The following is a 19,082-nucleotide window of genomic DNA, read 5'->3' on the forward strand; positions in this document are numbered from 1 at the left end:
TCGTTCTCGTGCACCAAGAAATAAAGTCAAAACATTAACTTCTAATGTAAAACGTGAGAGGGAAAGATATACTAATCTGGGGGCTGAACTGCAAAATGTGAATCCAGGAAACCTAGTATCAGTCCTGGCTTACTAACTTGACGAAATTGTGAGATCCTAGGCAATTGGTTAATTTCACTTTGCCTCCTATTTCTTCATTGCCACATATAAGAGCCCCTAAAATATACTATATCAGGATATGTGCTGTACAAAACCTTCTCTTATGTTCCAATGATATAACAACCAATGCTACACACAAGGTGCACCTGACAAATAGCATTGTTTTCCAAACGGGGCGGCATGAATGTTTCTAAGATCATGTTAGATCCCATATTTGCCAATTGGGAGGATGTTTTGGTTGCTTCCCCAGAGCCCCTGCCCTGGACAGATCACTTTTTTGTCCCATTCGTTATTCACCTGCCTAAGCATAAAGTTAATGCTCCCGCCCCTCTTAACTACCCCCGTCGCAGGTGGGCAAGATTCTCCTTACCAGAGTTTAACAAGGCTCTCATCACGGAAGGGCCCCCAGGAGGCAATGATGTGGCAACGGCAAACAAATTGCTCAATGACCGCATCACGGCCGCTCTGGACTGCACAGCCCCATTAGGCCGGCCAACAAAAGGTGTCCACAGACAAAGAACTGCTCCCTGGTTCAGCGAGGCACTGCGCTGCGCCAAAAGGGACTGCAAACGAGCAGAGAGACAATGGAGAGTGGCATATGATGACCGGATGAAAGAGGCCTATCTAATTAAGAGACGCACCTATCATAATAAAATCCGGATAGAGAAAGCCACATATTATGCAGACAGAATCCAGGGGGCAGAGAACTCTGCCAGGGAACTGTTCAGCATATATAAGTCCTTAGCCACCCCTAAAACCTCTACTCAAGATGAAGATTACTCAGTAGCAGCATGCAACCGCATCGCTAACTACTTCGGAGACAAAGTGTCTAAAATTTACTCTGCTTTTCCCGAAATCCCACCTGCAGTGGAAGAGCCTGCAGACCCAGTAGCAGAGGAAGATGATCAAAATCTGCTACTTAATTTTACCATCCCCTCAGCGGAAGAGCTAGTTAAAATCTGCAGATCTGTTAAATCTGGCTCCCCCCGAGATCCTGCATCCCCAAAAAGTGACAGTCTGGAGACCCTTGAACCCTATATCAGGCACGTGCTAGATGTCTTCTTCCGATCCAGTTCTATACCTGAGGATTGGAAACCGGCTGTGGTGCTTCCCCTCCGCAAGAAGCCTAACATTAGCTTTGAGAAGTTGGACAACCTACGCCCCATCTCTCTGCTGCCTTATTTTTCTAAGGTAGCGGAGAAGGTGGTAAACAAACAGCTAATGAAATACGTGGAGGAAGGCAACCTTCTTCACCTCACCCAATTCGGGTTTCGACCCCATCATTCTACGGAGTCCGCCCTTCTTAGGGCCACCGAATCCCTCAGGCAGGGTGCAGACGAGGGACAAACCATGGCTCTAATCCTATTAGACCTCAGCGCTGCGTTCGACACTGTAGCACATTCCATCTTGCTACAGTGTCTGAACAAAGGTGGGGTGAGAGGGGCATCGTTGAAATGGATTTATTCATTTCTTACTGGCCGAGGCTTCCAAGTGAGGCAGGGGGACCCTCAAAAGTCTCAGGAAGACCTCCGGTCTCTGCATTGGCTCCCGGTCAGAAGCAGGGTAGAATTCAAAGCACTATGCACGTGCCATCGGATCATCAATGGGAGATCTCCTCTCCCTTTGCAAGGACTTCTGACGTCTTACGATCCGTCCCGCTCTTTGAGATCCTCTGGCTCTGGACTCCTGGTTATTCCCAAGGTGTCTAGAGAACGGATGGGCGGAAGATCCTTCAGGTACCTTGCAGCCTCGAGATGGAACAAACTACCCATTGAGATTAGAGCCATCAGAATCAATTTTTAGAGCCAAGCTTAAAACTGCACTATTCGCTCAGTAGGGTATGCCGCTTCTGTAGGTTCCAGTAAGAGTCTCTCCTCAGCGCGGGGACACGCCGCTGTTGCGTCACCATGCGCTCTACAAAACCCCCTAAATAGAAATAGAAATAGAACTGTTTGACAACAATCACTGCTAAAAAAATGGCTCCAAATACAGTGATACAATCTGATCTATTACAGTAAAATACTCCTGCATGTTAAACATGTTAATAAAATGCACTTCTTTTAAGTTTGCAGAGAGTTTAGCGTGTTTTTACATGTTTAGTGCAAGATGTCTTTAACCCGTTCCGTGCTCGTGACAGAACCGCTCCGTCACGAGCCTCGGGTGGGCTGTGCTGGTGACGGAGCGGTTCCGTCACGGCCCGCTCGCCGCGTTCTATTAAGCGGGCGGGGCCGTGACAGGACCGCTCCATCACAAGCACAGCCCACCGGAGGCTCGTGACGGAGCGGTTCCGTCACGAGTACGGGAGCGCCGCGCGCCCCCCCTTCCCCCTAGCGCTGCGGCGGAATAGCCGCCGCAGCTAAGGGGTTAAAACTAAAGGTGTTCCTAAAGGTAAGTTGTCTAGGCCACCACTTCTTTTCTTCTTTACAGTTACTTTTGTTAATGTGTAAATAAAGTGTACAGTTTGTTTGACAGCTTTCTGAATTATCCTGCTCTACCAAGTGCAGCAGCCCAGTGCTGCTGTTCACCAGGGGGCCACAAATGAAAGTCAGGAAGCCTGCATGTGCCCCCCGGGCTGTTCTTTTAGTATCACTGCTTTCAACTGACAGTGGTGACAGGAAAGGCCCTTTTACCTGTTGCCTTCAGTGGTCAAATGACTGTTTAAAGTGCCTGTACAACCTTCTGAAGCCTAGTTCCATGCTGCAAACAGTACATGTGGATACTGCGGCATGCTTGTGCGGCACTCCGTGTGTATAGCAGGATCAGCCAGGAGTATGTGTGCCATAAATCCAGTCTGGATTTCCACTGTAACTGAGGTGTAGCAAATAGAAGTAGGGGGAAGTCAGATAAATGAGTGATGTTTATTTTTAGTATTAAATCTTTTTATTGAGCAAAAGACTCTCATGTAATGTAGTAAGCATAGAGCAAACATTGTATATGCGACCAGTGCTAGATATGAAACCGGATCATCAGGGTAAAGCATGTCAAAAAGCATACATGGCAAAATGAGTCCCTGTGCTATACCGAAAAGCGACTGAATAAGATGCTGAAGTGCAGATGCCAAAAGAGAGAGCAAACCCCCCCAACCTCCCCCCCCGTATCCCTCCCCCTCTCAACTTGCCCACCCACCACCCTCGTTCCAGGTCCAGTTCCTCACCCCACACACGTATCCAGTCACTCAACCTTAGTTCCATCATCTAGCTGAGATAGCCACAGCAGCTGTAAGTAATGGGGACAGGTCACCTCCCTGAATTCTGTGGCCAACAGGGACAGAAAGGGTTGCCATAACTCCGCGTACTTAGCCCCTTCTCCCGCTTTCACCAGGGACAGCTTCTCCATTCCTAAGACTGACCAAAGCCTGCCTAGCCAGCCCTGCATGGTGGGCACATGCACCGTGCGCCATAAGGCCAGAATAGTCTGAACGGCGGAGCCCAGCGCTATTGCGATCAACCGCCCTCTTCTAGCTCTCAGGGGGAAAGTAATGGCGTTGGGAAGCCCCAAGAGGACATAGGCCGGGAATCTCGGAATCTCCGTGTCGAAGTGGGCATCAATTTCATCTAGAGCCACCTTCCAGTATCCCTGAATGTGTGTGCAATCCCACAGAAGGTGTGTTAGTGTGCCTGTCTCTGCGCAGCCCCTCCAGCAGGTCGCGTCCCGGGAAGAATCCATCTTGTGCAACCGTTCGGGCGTGTAGTACCAGTATGACACCAGCTTGGTAAAAGTGGCCGTCAGGCCCATGTGGTAAGCAGAGTGTCGTGCCCGATAGCAGATGTCCTCCCATTCCTTATTACTCAGTTCCCTTCCCAGCTCCCTCTCCCAGCGTGCCCTCCCCGCATTGTAAACTCGAGAGTATCGCTCCAGGAGCAATCGGTAGAGGTCCGATATAAGTCGCTTGTCCGACGTCCGGGAAAGTAGCCAATACTCGTATTGGCTGAGCTTCCGGGCAGCTCCCTCCCGCTCTCGGGGGTCAAGCGCCCAATGATGCACCTGTAGATAACGGATGCGCTCCGATTCTGGTAGGCCATATTCTTGACGGAGGCGCTCAAAGGGCGTCACCCCTCCTTCGGAGTACATGTGAAATAAAACCCGACAGCCCACCGGGCGCCAACGGGCGAACGCCCGCACATCTCTGCCAGGCCCAAAATCTGAATTTTCCAACAGCGGCGTCAGGGGCGACGGAAACGTTGTCAGACCATGTCGGGCATTAGTCTGATCCCACACCTCCAGAGAAACTCTGGTGATGAAAGAGGCATATAGATTAGGTCGTCTGTGTTGTCTATGGAGGAAGGGGACCTCCTGCAGGGGCCAGCCGGCCACCGCCTGATCCTGAAAGAGCCAGTGCCGCTCCGACTCACACCTACTCCACTCCACCAGGTTGCGGAGTTGCGCCGTCTGGTAGTATAGCATCAGATCAGGCAGTCCCAGATCTCCTCTCTCTGGAGGGAGTATCGCCAACCGCTGTTTCATCCTCGGACGCCTTCCATTCCAGATAAACTGCGCAAGTTCCGATTGAGTTTGGCGAATCCAGCCCTCAGGCGGTCGGAGCGGGATAGCCCGAAAGATATACAAAACCTGTGGCAAGATGGTCATCGTTACCGCTGCCACCCGTCCTAGCCATGAGAGAGGCAAATGCTGCCATCGTCCCAGCTCCGCGCGGATAGTACAGCGGAGGGTGCCATAGTTAATACGCACTGTGTCCTGTAAAGTTGTCGCCAGGTGAATCCCCAAGTAGGGGACCGCCTCCGAGGAGCAGTGGAAGGGAAAGCGCTCCTCCAGAAAGGCATGAGTCTGGCGCTCTAGAGAGAGATCCAGAGCCAGTGATTTCACCATATTCACCTTAAAGCCCGAGGCCCTTGCGAATGCATCTAGAATCTCGATACTGGCCGGCAGGGATTCCCTCTGGGGTGGCCAAAGACAGGAGCACGTCATCAGCATATAAACTGATTGTGTGGATGTAGGCTCCATATTTCATCCCCTTAACTCTGAAATCCGTCCTCAGGGCTTGCGCCAGTACAGTGCAAAAAGTAGGGGGGAGAGTGGGCACCCCTGCCGGGTCCCGCGCTCAATGGGGAACCGGGCTGATGAGCAACCATTGACGCATACAGTCGCTGTTGGGAAGGTATAACAATTCAGCAACCACGTGCGGAACTTGGCACCAAATCCCGCCCTTATCAACACCTGTTCCAGATACAACCAATGGACCCGATCGAACGCCTTCACGGCGTCAATCGCCAGCAGCATGAATTCGCCGGGCAATCTTGTGGCCCATTCGATCAGGTGGAGCGCCCTCTTAGTGTTGTCGGCCGTCTGTCGTTCGGGGATAAATCCCGTCTGATCCGGGTCAACCAACCCCTGCATCAGGGGCGCAAGCCGGGAGGCGAGGATGCTAGTATAAAGCTTGAGATCGACGTTGAGGAGGGACATGGGTCTACAGGCTCCGCATTGCGTGTGGTCCTTCCCAGGCTTGGGAATGACCAAGATGGTGGCCTCCATCAAATTCCTTGGAATAGCACCTGATTCTGAAAATGAGTTAAAAAGAGTGGTGAGCAGCGGAGCTAGTTGGAGGCAGAAGGTTTTGTAAAAGATGGCGGTGTAGCCATCCGGGCCCGGAGCCTTAGCTAATTTAAGTCGTGAGATCGCTGAAATCACCTCCTCAGGTCTTATCGCCCCCTCCAGTGCCTACGACTGCTCAGGTGAGAGAGTGGGCAGCGGTAACTTGTAAGCATGAGCGGATTTTGTGGATTGGCAATCCGCGAATTTGCGGATTTGCGAATTTGCGGATTGCCAAAATCCGCAAAATCCGCGCGGATTTTTTTTTTTTATGTTCGCACGGGTTTCTGCAAGTTTGCGAGGGTTTTGTACAATTTCGCAAATTGCGAAATTGTACAAAACACGTGCGAACTTGCAGCAACCCGTGCGAACATAAAAAAAAAGAGAAAGAAGCTCCTGGTCACAGGAACAGCACGGGGATTGCGCTCATGAAAGTCAAGGATGCAAAGGCCTCTACCCAGCATCACAGCTGATTTTCCACAGTAGATTTGGGAAGAGGCACACCTGTCCAGCCTCGAAGACGCTCATGATTGTTTTTGGGCTAATGAATGAGTCACTGAATTTGAGCATCAACTAGTTCAAGTGACCATGTGTGTGTTACTATGCAATCGCCCTGAAGGGCGCAGGGGTCCCTTGAGTGACCTGTGTAAGGCTGTAACTATTTTACAATGGCGCCAGCAAGCTGCCAGCGCCGTTGTAAAATAGTTACAAAGTTAGCTTGCACAGGAAGCACCTGCTTCGTTTTATCTAGTGGTTCCTGTGCAAGCTAACTTTGTAACTATTTTACAACGGCGCTGGCAGCTTGCTGGCGCCATTGTAAAATAGTTGCATGAGTGGGGGTTCAACTTTTGAACCCGTTACGTTCCCGAATTTTTTTTTGCGGATTTTGCGGGAAATCCGCAAAATTCGCGGATTGCGGATTTCAGAAAAAAAAACGCAAAATCCGCGAGCGTAACGGATTTCCCGCTCATGCTTATAGGTTAGTCTGCCCTGTTCCCATGATGCACTGGGCCAGGGACAGACTGATTTGCATATAGCCAGGTTCTGAGCTGGGATGGTGCAGTGAGATAAATAACGGTGATGGATCAAGCCCTGATCTTTGGACTGGGTAAGAGTGGTCTGCTTAATTCAGACACTCTGTTCATCACCACCCCCTTTTCTGAATCGTTTTTGGCCACTATAGGTGTGGCAGGGTATACTCAGACATGAGTCCCTTTCTCACTTCACCATCAGGATGCAAGCAAGCCGGGCCGAAGACGGCTGAAATGCCAGAAACCGGTCCCCGGTAGCTTGTCTCCTTTCTGGTGAAGAATTGGCTTGGTAGTTTAGTCTGCCCTGTTCCCATGATGCACTGGGCCAGGGACAGACTGATTTGCATATAGCCAGGTTCTGAGCTGGGATGGTGCAGTGAGATAAATAACGGTGATGGATCAAGCCCTGATCTTTGGACTGGGTAAGAGTGGTCTGCTTAATTCAGACACTCTGTTCATCACCACCCCCCCCCACCCCCTTTTCTGAATCAGGTGAGAGAGTGGGCAGCGCGATATCCCGTAAAAACGCTTCACTATCCGCTGGGTCAAGACCGGCTCCAGCATACAACGCGGAGTAGAAGTCGCTAAAGGTATTCGCTATGTCCCTATCCCCTGTAACTCTATTGCCCGCCTGTGTGATTAGCTCTTGTACCGCGTGATGCCGAAACCATTCCCTGAGCGCCCTTCCCAGCAGCCGCCCGCAGCGGTCCGCGCCTGTATAATACATATGGGGGACCCTCAAAGCTGCGTATTCGGCAAGATTTTGGTCAAGAGCCGCCAGCTGTTGACGCGCCAGACGGAGCTGCCTCCAGATTCTCGGCGCCCCTGTTCGCTGGTGGATCCCCTCCAGCTTGCGCGTAGTCGCCGACAGCTCCCCCCTTTTTCACGCCCGTTCCGCATTTTCCGCCGCCGATATCGCTATGAATTTGCCTCTTACTACCGCCTTAAGCGCCGCCCAGTGTGTGGCCTGTGGGGTGTCAGAAGGCTGATTATGTGTCATGTACTCCGTTATGGCCCCTTTGATGTTGGCTATAACCTCTTTCCGATGAAGTAACGTGTCTCGCAGTCTCCAGCAACGCGGAGCGTGGGTAAGGGGCGGGAAAGAGAACACTGCCGTGAGCGGCGCATGATCTGACAGCGCCATTGCTCCAATGTCAGTCTGGGATGCCAGCGCTGTAAGTGAGGTGGATGTTAATAGGTAGTCTAAACGAGCATAGGTCTTTTGAGCATTGGAGTAGTATGTGTAATCCCTGGTACCTGGGTGAAAGCTCCGCCAAAGATCAGTCAACCCCAACTCTCTCAATCTGCAGTGTCCCCCCTCCGACAGAGTGCCTGTTTGTGAATAGCGCTGCCCTGATCTGTCCTGGAGGTTGTCAAAGACCAAATTAAAATCCCCCCTATCACAATATGTCTATCCGGGGACGTGGCTGTCTCATTAAGAACCTGGTGAAAAAACTTTTCTTGTCCCTCGTTAGGCGCATATACTGAACTGGCTGTGAAAGTGACCTCACCCATAGAGAAGCTATAGGATAGCAGCTTCCCCTTTATCTCAGCTCTTTTCTGCAGAACCTTGCCTCTAAAGCGGTGGGACACCAATATCGCAACACAAGCGGTCTTCGTGGATGCCGAAGAGAAAAACTGCGTTGGGAAATGACGCGATTTCATCCTATGACAATCTTTGGGCAATAAGTGCGTCTCCTGTAGGAGGCAGATATCAGCCTTCGAGTTCTACAGGAGAGACAAGACCGCCCTGCGCTTTACCGGGTTATTCAAGCCTCTGACATTTAAAGTGAGGAGGCACATATCAGTTGCCGACATAGGGAACCTTCAATCCTTCAAGCTGTATCCCCTGAAGCCCTTGCACACCAGCGTCCCTACACTCATCCATTCTTACCGGAACCTGGAACACCCCCCATCCTACCTTGAACCCCGCACTAGTGCCGAGCTCCCCCCGAACTACAACACCCCCCCGGAGCACTCTCTAACCCCAACCAAAATCCCCCTAACAGTCAAAAGAGTCCTGGGCCAGTCATGTCCTTGTTCAGGCCCCCGGAATGAAGTAGTGGTGGGAAACGTGGCACTGGCAACCCCAGCGGCCCCCCACCCGGCCCCACTCAAGCCTACCTGATATCAGTGCTAATAGAAGAAACCCCCCCTCCACTGCACATGAGGAAGAGGCTCAGTCTTGTGTTGCTGTATCCTTGGACACCTACTCGATAGCCGCCGCCTTCTCCTGTGCCACCTTCGCTGGGTCTGGCCTACGGGGCGTCCTGGGCGCTCGCCGACGCCGCACTTTCTGCCATCCCTCCCCCGTGGAGCGGGGGAGCCTCTCCTGTTAGGAGTCGCCTGCGTCATCTCTTGCTGTCGAGGCCTCCTCCATCTCTATACCCAACAGGGCGCACGCGTCCGTCAGAGATCGGAGCTGATGCAGTACGCCGTTCCACTTGAAAACCAGGCGAAAGGGGTGACCCCAAGAGTAAGGGACCCCCTTCTCGTGGAGGAACGTGGTGACAACCTTGAAGGCTCTCCTCTTCTGTAAAGTAATAGCGGAAAGGTCCTGATAGAGTGCCACCTGTTGACCTTGATAGCGTAGGGGCTGCTTTCGGCGCGCCTCCTGCATTATGCTCTCCTTCAATGGAAAATCCGGCAGAAACACCAAAATGTCCGGCGGAGGAGCGGGTGCTCTGCGCGCCAAGCCCACTCTGTGCGCCCTGTCAATGCATATCACAATGTCTTCCCTTTCCCCCAAGATGTCCCGAAAAAGGCCCTGCAGGAACAGGGTGACATCACCCCCCTCTGACTTGGATGGTACACCTCCGGGAGCGATTTTCTAAATCTTCTGCATGGGCCTGTAAGTCCAATTGTTGTTCCTGTAGGCGCCGCACCTCCTGCTGTAATTGCTCTACTTCCTCACTCCGCGTTTGATCAGCATCTTCGACAGCGGCCACTCTGTCCCCCCGCTCTGTCGCAGCAGAGCTCCCGATACTCTCCCGCCATTTCCTGTTTTAGGGTCCAGAAATCCTCCCGTAGGGAATTGAACAGGGACTCCAGGAACGCTTTGGTGATCGGGCCCCCTCTTCCTCTCGCCCCGCAGAGTCTTTGGCCGCCGCCAGGCCCGAAGGGCTTTTCGTCCCCTTAGCCGCTCCCTTCGTTAACATGTCCGTGATGGTGCGTCCTCCCTTGCGTGACCCCCCGGACATGGTGGGTCCTGCCACGTATGTGCTGCCAGAAGCTCTCCGCCGTGGCACGAGGCCGCACTCCCTCCGTCTCCACCAACCAACTCTCGGGCCCACCAGCCTCACCAGGGCCACCCGTCCACTGGCTCCCCCAGCTGGGAGGCCAGCTAGCCTAGCCGCGGTGTCCACAAAGCTCCAGGACCCAGGAAGGGCCCCCACAGTCCAGTCCCAGTCCGCTCACTGCTGGGCTCCTAGAGAGCACGCCTCTGCAGTACTCCAGGTGCCCACGTGTCCAGGGGCCCCCCGCAGAGGCCTCTTCCCGCAAACCGACCAGGGCCTCAAAGAGTGGCCCCCTCCAGACGGGGCTCCAGGCCCGAGTCTCACGCCAAGGGCAGGCCGCACATCCTCGCTGGACTCCCACTCCCACTCCAGGGGTGTTCCGGGGCCCGCCTAAGCTGCCAGTCAATCTTGTGGCCACCACAAAGTCCCCACGCTGTGCGACGGCAGGCTCCACGACATTAGGTGCCCCACTCCAGGTATCGCCCTCAGGCCTTAGAGTCCCGGCCTCGCCTGGAGCTAGACCTCCACACTCTCCCGGCACCTCCAATCACACCTCCAGATGTAGGCCTCCAAGCCTGGGCCTCAATTTTCGCCACCCTTGCCGGGCCTCAGGTCATCTGCGCCTGCCCTCGCTGCCCATCCAGTGTGCCTTGCCGTCCTCCGCTGTTCACCGCTCTCTGGAGGGTCCCACGGTACCCTCCTCTGCCGTCCCCGGAGTATAGGCTGTCCTTCCCGCTCTCCACCCTTCCGGGAGTAGGCCTCCGAGCCCGGACCTCGATTTTCGCGCTACCAGGATACGCGCGTTCACAGCCCCAGGGTGCCTCTCATCTCGATCACTGCCGTAACTGCCACTGCCGCGGGGCCTCCGATCACCGGACCACCGTCCACAGCTCATGGCCAGCGGCCCAATTTGTCACCTCCAGCTCCGGCTCGCTTCAGCCAAGGGGGCGCACTGCTCGCGATCCGCGGCTGTGCCGTGCGGCCGGATCTCCGCTTCTGAGTGCCGCTGCGACCCCAACCGCTCCGGTGAGGGAAGCACCGTAGTCTCTGCGTCAGGGGCCCCCAAAGGTAGATGCTAGGGGGGGTGTTAGGGCTAGCGAGGCTCCCGGTCCTGGGCATTAACCGGGACCGGGAGCCTCGCTAGCACACTTCCGCTGCGGTCGCCATCTTGGCCAAGCCCGTGATGGTTATTTTTGACATTTCTAAAAACATGTGACAGTTCCCAGGCTGTTAGTCTTGAAATGACTAGAGACAGTGTCTCTTTAGAAGTGCAGGAAAGCCTTTTGCCAGGTTCCCTTCAGGGGGCAGCTCCATTATAAAAGTAGAAAGAAAGGTAGGATAGGAGGCAATGATCTTTTTAGAAGTGCAAGGATGTCTTTGACCATGACCTCCTGTTTTTACTCCTAGACATGCTACTCCCAAAAGTCTAGCAAGTGCAAAGTATAAAGGCTTTTGTCCGCCTTGTTGCTATGATTTGTGTTTCACTGAGTAGGAAATGAACAGCTCCACCCCTCCTTAACCCCTTCACCGCGGTGCAAATTTTGCCACTGCGCAAGGGGGCGTGGGGGCGTGGTGCCGCGGTGCTCATGGCAGCTCCCGGCCATCATGAATCACAGTAGGCATGTGCTCATGACGGCCGGGAGCCGTCCAAACTTCGCCCACTAATTAATTTGCCCGCACAGGCGGGTAATTAATTACTTGTGGGCGGAGCGGCAACATTCTGACAGCTCCCGGCCATCATGAGCACACACCTACCGTGACTCATGACGGCCGGGAGCCGTCATGAGCACGGAAGGAGTTAATGCTGACTCTTGAAGACTATGACTGGTTTGTCTGGAAATGAGAAAGTGGCAGAACCACCTCGAAACAGTCAAATTACCTGACCAGACGATTACAAAAACTGTCTACATGTGGTGTAAAGGGGTTTAAACTCCAAGTCAGTATTCAAGGGCTACTCAGTGACAGTTTCTGGAGGGGACAGCACGGGGTATTGATGAATCTTCAAAGATCCAGAGCAGGTGCATCTTACAGCAAGCTTCCCAGTTAGGTGAGAGGACATCATATGAGAGGTCTGCAACTTTCTGTTAGGGGAGTTGAAGATCTGCATTGGATAAAGAGCCTGCCTTACTGCTGACAGAAGGGTGCTGAGGGTATCATTGCACCAGGGACTGCAGTATGCTAAATGCACTTTTTCATTGTGTGTGACGGGTGCACCTTTAAAAAGGTGCACCAAGCACAAACAGTGAAAATGCGCACTATGAGCATGGATGCAATGCTACTAGAGTAGCTGCAAACTTGTGCTGCCCTGGGGGCAGCGTACTCCTGTGCAAAACGAAGCGGCTGCTTTACAGCACTCCGTGTTTTCACAGTGCAGGCGGAAACCTGTTTGCATTTTTGAAGGGGGTGTCTGGGAGTCCATTTGCCCCTCTTTCGCCCTCCAGAAGGCTGCCATAAGACAATTTAGATGGCACACTCTCAGTGTGCCTCCTGATAGCTTCTTTGCCTCTGCTCCTGAGTCGGTAAAACGGTTAGGGTGCAGAGGCAAGGGGATTCCCATGAAAATGAGGGATCGCCCCCTGCAGAAAGCGCTGGTGCTGTTTGTGCACCAGCTCTATCGGTATTACAGAAGGGACTGCACAAGCATTTGCAGCCCCTTCCGTAATCCCAAAGTGCGTTTGCGCCCGCTTTGCATCCCACGGGACACTTTATGTAATACGGTCCCAGGTGTCTGCAGAAAGGAAACCTAGTGGTAACAGCTTGGTGAGTGTGGAGCTGCCAGAGAAAGGACTGACCAATAAATCTCAGGTAACAACTACTGTTGCAGAGCACCAGTGAGGGTGGTACTACAAGGTACAGTGGTGAGTCCCAGCGGCCTTGCCTTCTATGTGCATGTCCCTGGCTGCCTCAACTTGGCCTATGATTAAACTTTCCTAATTTCAGTTTTTATTTTTGGTCAATTCTTGTGGGGTTTTGTCAGTGTTTTTAAGTGTTTTTAATACCATAAAAAACAGTGGTTATCAGTGGTTACACATTTTCGTGCCATTAAATATAACAGAAACAGTGTTTTTCCGGTGAATATGGAATGTTTTGCTTTTCTTATTGCTTGTTTTCTGCACTGATAGTGCATGATGTATAGACAGTGTACGTACAGTGTATATGAGGTCCAAATATATTTTTACAAATCAAACTTATTGTAGTACACCATGCAATACTTCTTCAGTGAGTCTTTAGTCATGCACGCTCGCTCTTTCCTTCCCATGTAAACTTTTATCTGTGAAAAAGCCCTCTCAACATTGGCACTTGAGACGGGCAACACCAAAACAGTCAGTACACAATTTGCTAGCTCTGGCCACTGACATAGCTTTCCATGCCAATATTGGTACACCTGAAGAATATGATTCTCTGGGACAGGTACTGAAACAATGCGTTGAACAGGGAGAATATGCCCTCAGAGTTATTGAAGCTGTCAAAAATGAAGTATCACTTTTGAAAGTCTGGAGAAAATTCCCCCTTTACGGAAGGAATCTAGAACCTGTGTAGAGTACCACAGTGAGGCTTCATTGACTTCAAATGCCATGGTTGGTAAAATGACATTTCTATCCTTCATTTCAAGCCATTTCTCATACATTGTAAAATAAAATGTCCCGAATTGTTCTTCAACATTTTTTTGCACGCCAAGTGGCAAGCACTCAAACACAGAACATGTTGCATTGCCAAAGTCACTACATGTGTCGCCCAGCATACTCTCAAGGAGATGTTTCACATCTACACCAATTATGCTGAACATTTGGTAGCAGTGGTGGCTGGTAGGGAACAGTGGCAGATGGCAGGGAAGGTGCGGGTAGAAAATTAAAAACTTTTTTTTAAAGTACTTGCTGGTAGCACTGCCAGCTGCCAGCTCTCTACCACCGCTCCTCGTCACAGGAGAAGCACCCAGGCTCCCTAAGCCAATGAGAATGCTGCAAGCAGTGTTGTGATCGGTGCCTCTAAGCTCCATTAAGCCAATCACAACACTGCAACACTGCAACGCTGTCTGAGCACCATGGTGCTGCGTTCAGACAAGGACAGGGAACCTATACATGTTCCCCACCAGACTGTGTAATGCAGCCTAGTGGAGAACCTGCAAAGTGCACATGAATGTTTGGCAGGCCCAAGGCGGCCGGCCAAACATTCATTCAGACTTTGAGGGGCAAAGCATTACTCTCCTGGCCCCTGATCTGGCTGGCCCCACCCCTTCCTGCACCTAGGAATGGAAAAAGAAAATTTTAATGTTTCATTATAATCATTTTATTTTTTCTCTGCACTACCTTAAAGCAGTGGGGCGACGCTCGTCTGCCTTAGCGGAGGAGCTGCCCCTGCTTGGTAGACAAGGATGTTTCAGGCTCTAGTTTTTTTTTATTATACAGCTGGCATGTTTTCCTATACAAAATCTAAGAAAGCAGTAGACTGTACTTTTTTCACATTATTATCCATATGCGACTGATGATCCTCACAATTCTTGCCTTTGGCATCATCACTCAGCAAACATTCTGTAAACAGTTGCCACATGGATAATATAGCATTCAGAGACTCTAGGACTGAGAACCACCATCTAAATGACACAGCTGGGATGACTCTTTCTTTGATGCCACACAAAGCACAAAATAAGAAATATTTGCATTTTAGTTCGCACACAAAACAAAACAGTGCACCAGAATGGACTAAAAAGTCAATAGCATTCTTCATTAACTCTGAAGATTGTAAAGATACAGGTCATTGTAACACTTTTTCATATACGTAGCGGAATTACTGCAAATACAAACAGTTTCACTTCAATCTTTGTTGAACGTGGTACAAACCTTTAGCAGCTGCATTCCAAGTGACACCACCTTCCATGTTTTCCAAAAGTCTGGTGTCATGTTTTCACCACTATCCCAGATGCTTGGTGACAGCACTCTTTTCACAAGTACATGTCACTACACCTTGCATTGAATGTTTAAAGCCTGGGGTGTTTGGCAATTCACCTACTATCAAAACTGACTTGCTAGAAAAGGGGGGTGCTGTATTAAGTGGTTTTACCCATTCTCTGTAGGTTAATTTGATGGTGCATATTGAAAAAGATTTTTATGAAACCAGCCATTTTACCTATCAGTGAAAGAATCAAACGTTGCCAAAATATCAAATATAATTTTGATATTTCCTGATCCTCTACAGTTTATAAAATAATTAAACAAGACCTACAACATACTTCTAAACCCTGCATCTTAAGACCAAAGATCACAAAACTGAAAAAAGCAAAATTAAGAAAAAACAATATTTTAGTGACATCCCTAAACAACAAAACTCAAGCAGAAAATATTTAGCTCAGTCTTTCTTGCTGCTACCTTGTATAACAAAGTTACCTATTATTAACCCCCTTAGGAAGAAATTAAAATTACTCTTTCACTCTCCTTTTCCTTTCTGTGAATGGCATTTAGTTTGTGGTTGTGCATGGTGTATATGTTTATACTTGTGAGGGCTATTTAACTTTCATTGGGGGTTTATCATTTCTTATAGGTTTACACCTAAAACAGGATAGCCTACCTATTATGTTTAGTGAGATGAAACTGCCTTATTGCCCAGCCACCCTATCTTGATTCTGAAGGTCCAATATAGTTTTCTGAAGCACAATTTGTTAAACCACCTTTAATTGCAATAACACAGTTCTCGCTCTCTTTAAGAGATGGTGTACAGCTTTGTGACAGTGAGCCTTTGATTATTGCCAACTTTGTCACCATTGCAGCTTGATGATCCTAGATATGTGCTCAAGGGACACCTACAATCCCCCAATGGATTCCCTGCCTCACCTGTGGAGGACAGCTCTGTTTCCACAAACATCTGAGGTGGGTTCTTATCTTTTTTGACAGAGAGTTTGTCACTACTACTCAGAGGAGACATAGACCAGCACAAGAGAAGAAAGAGTATATTTATTAACTGAAAAAGCAAAGGCTACAGAGATGTTGTCTTTAGGCTCATATTTCACTTGTACATAACCAGTAAAATGCAGCAGTTAATGTTATCTGAGCAAACTATAACTTAAACACCCACAAATGCACTGCTCTTGACCTCACATAATTCATCACTCAAGACATGGTCAGTGAAATCACTAATGACATCTCAAATGACATCACTGGCCATCACGTGGCCCAGGCAGAGGGGCATGAATACTGGGTAAACAGAGTGGCCCTCTGGGCGTGTTATATTGATGATCTGTTCATTATTTGGAGGGGGACACAAGTAGCAGCAGAAGAATACATTTCCAGATTGAATTGTAACAATTTAAACTTAAAGTTCTCTGGGTGTATTAGTGATACCAGTGTGGCATATCTGTACCTGGTGGTTTACGTTGAGAATAACAAAATATAGACCAAATTTATCGTAAACCTACTGCTGGGAATTCAGTGTTACATACATGTAGTCCCCACCCATGAAGTCTCATCAGAAATATCCCTTATGGAGAACTGTTGCATATTAAACGCAACAGCTCTACCAGGGCACAGTACGATAAGCCTAAAGATTCAGCCTTGAGCAGGTTCAAAAGTAGAAGCTAAACCTGAGGGGTCATTAATGAAGCTATCATCAAGACAGGACAGATACAAAGACAGCAGCTACTAATAAGCAAGGATCAAAAGAAATGTGAGAAAGCAGTCCAGGATGGGAGCAATCAAGAATGATTGCATATTTTCCGCTGGTTCTTGTAGCGTGTATCAGGTATTTGGAAGAAACTGGCACATTCTCAGAACTGATAGTGTAATTGCAATAAACCTAACATCATTCCCGCAGATTATTATAGAAGGGGTTCCTCACTCAAGGTTCATCTAGTGCATATTCATTTTAAAGCAGTACCTACTATTGAGGATCCAATAATCGGATTCTTACAATGTATGAGGTGTAGGGACTGTAAAAATAGCAATAAAGTGTGAGATGTCAAAGGTCCAGGCAGGGATAAGAATAGAAAAATTGGGAAATTACTTAACTGCAACTCCGAAATTACATTCTATTGTATAATCAGTCCCTGCACAAAATGATATATGGGAAGTACAATACAACCTGCAAAGAGGAGGATGCTTGAACACATGCAGGCTATAACCAAAAGGGACCAAACATATCCGGTAGCCTGGCATTTAGAAATCATGCACAATAGTAGCCAGGACCATTTAAAATTCTTATGTCTGGATCAGGTGCAGAAGAGTGAGGGAGGAGGTGGTAGAATCAGGAACATCAGGATTTTCGAATCAAGATATCCTCCTATGTCAAAACTGTAGTGTATATTATTCCAATACGCAGAGCCTATCAGAGGGATAGGAACTACACTACATGGCGTCCACCGGTTTGGTAAGGCACTAATTTAACGATAGATATTGAAGTAACTCAGTATTGCTTTTCTCAGAGACCCCTACTCATATAACTCCATAAGACGTCTGGAGTGGGTAGGGATAATATCCGCCATAGCTGAGTAGGACAAAAAATCCTACCTATTAGCTGTTTGGTTTGTTCAATGTTAAAGGATACAGTGTTCCAAAATATTGTGCACCTTATCTTTGTTCCTTTGAAACTTGCTCTGCAACTTTCATTAAACAATGGCCGACGACGCCAATACCACCAAAACCAGTGGAGCTGCGGCTGATCAAGTTGAAGCAGCTTTAAACTATACAGGTTTTCATGAAACCGATGAGAATGCTATAATCATTCCTCCAAATTTAAGGAGAGTCATCACTTTAAAACTTAGTAAACATGGCCAAACATCAAGAGGTGGTAGAGCAGTTGTTGTGATGGAGGCACATGAATATCACCAGACAGAGGTATTCTATTCATGGATAGTATTCCCAGAATCAAATCCAGTGAGGAATATATTCCCTTTGAGGACATTGAAATTCCACTCACATACCAGGCGCCTGAGCTCTGGTTTAAAGGCGCCCTAAAACACTTAAATCACATTATCAGGTTTGGTCCACTAGGTAGACTAAGAGCAACATGGCTGGTGTTAGCTGGCTATACACCACATCTTGACATTGAAGAAAGGACAGATGTAGAATTACTGGCTCAACTCAAAGAGTTAATCAAAATGTATAGACAAATGGTCCAATATGTCATGCGGACTCTCACAGTCCAACCACCATTTGGTATTCCACAACAAACCTCTCACCAGGGGAATACACTAAAAATCACACCACAGACTTTACACGCAGTCATGGGTAAATTGCCTGCAAAACGTGAACAAATTCCATTCTGGATAGCTCAAAAAATTACTCAAATCGGAGTGGTATTTCCCAATACCAGTCCCTATGACAAATATAGAATTATAACTATCTGTTTACCAAATGGGATAACACCACATCTGGAAGACTGCACTACTTGGGATACAGTCTTTGCTGCTATCTACACTAAAACACATGGTGTTCCGTCTATGGCCGTAATACCTGACATCCTGAAACAGATTCAAAATAAATACGGGGCAGAGCCTGCTCTGAATTTAGGTATGAAATTACTGAAAAATGTTAACCAAGTCTCACAATAATATTATCCAATATTAAAGGGAAAGCAGTATCAGTGGCAATCCAAAAATTAAGGGAATTTGATGTAACATAACAACCACACGAACTAGCAAGTATAATTGAAAAATTCTATGACGAATTAGGCAGAGACAGTTTGGGTGGGAAACCAGTTAAACCACAACTGTCTGAAAGTCCTGAAAAGGCCTTTACTAAAAACACTCCTACCTCTTCTAAAAAGAAGTGGGAAAATAATAAACAGCATTCAAAAGAGAAATATTGTCAATCCTGAGGTAGGTCTCCTCAAAAGGAGCCCTCTGAAAGGTGGTACAACCTCAGGAATAGGGATAATTTGAGAAAACCTGACAGGTATCAAGATACTGATACACATTCCTCTCGTACCTTTCAGATATCGTCACAGACATCCAAAAGAAGAGGACGGTCAGATCAAAAGGAAGAACACGTGAAGTCCAAAGACGATCAACAAACAAACAAAAACCTCAATTATCCAAGAAAAAAGTAGCAGGTCTAAAGATCAGACATGCCGAGGATTCTGAGAACACAGCTCAGGAACGGAGAATGGGCTCAGACAATGTTGG

This window comes from Lissotriton vulgaris, chromosome 5, assembly GCF_964263255.1.
Source record: "Lissotriton vulgaris chromosome 5, aLisVul1.2, whole genome shotgun sequence".
Taxonomy (NCBI): domain Eukaryota; kingdom Metazoa; phylum Chordata; class Amphibia; order Caudata; family Salamandridae; genus Lissotriton; species Lissotriton vulgaris.